Source organism: Gossypium hirsutum, chromosome A11, assembly GCF_007990345.1.
Source record: "Gossypium hirsutum isolate 1008001.06 chromosome A11, Gossypium_hirsutum_v2.1, whole genome shotgun sequence".
NCBI classification, from domain to species: domain Eukaryota; kingdom Viridiplantae; phylum Streptophyta; class Magnoliopsida; order Malvales; family Malvaceae; genus Gossypium; species Gossypium hirsutum.
Window position 1 is genome coordinate 102,761,308 of NC_053434.1, and position 1,336 is coordinate 102,762,643.

At 36.2% G+C, this 1,336-nt stretch overlaps 1 non-coding gene across 1 annotated transcript; it reads left to right on the forward strand.

The window, feature by feature from the left end:
• The first annotated feature begins 255 nt into the window (after window positions 1-255).
• Window positions 256-362, forward strand: LOC121210270 (small nucleolar RNA R71). The gene has a single exon (XR_005905390.1). It is a non-coding gene; the product is annotated as a small nucleolar RNA R71 (small nucleolar RNA).
• The last annotated feature ends 974 nt before the right edge of the window (window positions 363-1,336 follow it).

Consider the following 1,336-nt stretch of genomic DNA (forward strand, 5'->3'; position numbering starts at 1 on the left):
TCAATCTTTTTATTCAAGAGTTCTACCTGATTTGACAGCATGGTGACTGAATTGACTTTATAAACACCGGCTGTTTTCGTTGGCTTTGTCCTCATGACTTGCCACTGATAGTTATTCAGTGACATCTCCTCAATAAACTCATAGGCATCTTCAGGTGTTCTATTATTGATGGTTCTGCCAGCAGCTGCGTCAACCATTTGCCGAGTCGAAGGATTCAGACCATTGTGGAATGTTTGGACTTAGAGCCAAAGCGGTAACCCATGGTGAGGGCACCTTCTCAGTAAGTCCTTGTATCTCTCCCATGCATCATAAAGGGTTTCTAAATCCATCTGCACAAAATAAGAGATATCATTGCGTAATTTAGCCGTTTTAACCGGCGAAAAATATTTTAGTAAGAATTTTTCAGTCATTTGTTCCCAAGTAGTAATTGACCCTCGTGGTAACGAGTTCAACCACTGTTTAGCTTTGTTCCTTAATGAAAACGGGAATAACCGAAGATGAATGACATCATCAGAAACGCCATTGATTTTAAATGTATAGCAGAATTCCAGGAAGTTTGCTAAGTGAGAGTTGGGATCCTCATCCTGCAAACTGTCAAACTGAACAAATTGCTGTATCATTTGAATTGTGTTAGGTTTCAGTTCAAAAGTATTTGCAGCTACAGCAGGTCTAACTATGCTCAATTCAGTTCCTGTTGAAGAAGGTTTAGCATAATCATACATAGTGTATGGAGCAGGATTTTGATTAGCCGCAATTACAGGAGGTAGCTGATTGTCTTGGTTTTCAGCCATCTCTTAGATTGGGGGTTGAGTATCATCTTCTTGCTTGTTCTCTGTGTATCGTAAGCTTCACCTTATTTCTCTTTGATTTCTTCGAACTGTACGATCAATTTCTTCATCAAAAAGTAATGGTCCTGACAGGTTTCTTCTAGTCATAAACTATAAAACCTGCCAAGAGAAAGAAAAAGTAAGTTAATAAATAATAATAAAAAATTAAATTAAAATGCAAGAAAAATAAATGGCTAAAGTAATAAAAATTGAGCATTCCTAATATCTTAGTTCCCCGGCAACAACGCCAAAAACTTAATCGCGTGATTTCATGATAGGTTTTAAAGATTTATAATTACTCGTTCTTGAACTAACTATTATTGCGATGTAAGCAACTGTACCTATCAAACAATAGTATAGTTTTAGCAAGACCGGATTGTCAAACCCAAAGGAACTAAAAATACTAGTAATGACTGTCTTCTTATTATCTAGCCTAAGAATAAAGAGGTTTTGGTTTTAACTAACTAATTATCTAAACTAAGAATTCACAGAGAATGGATTTGGGGAAT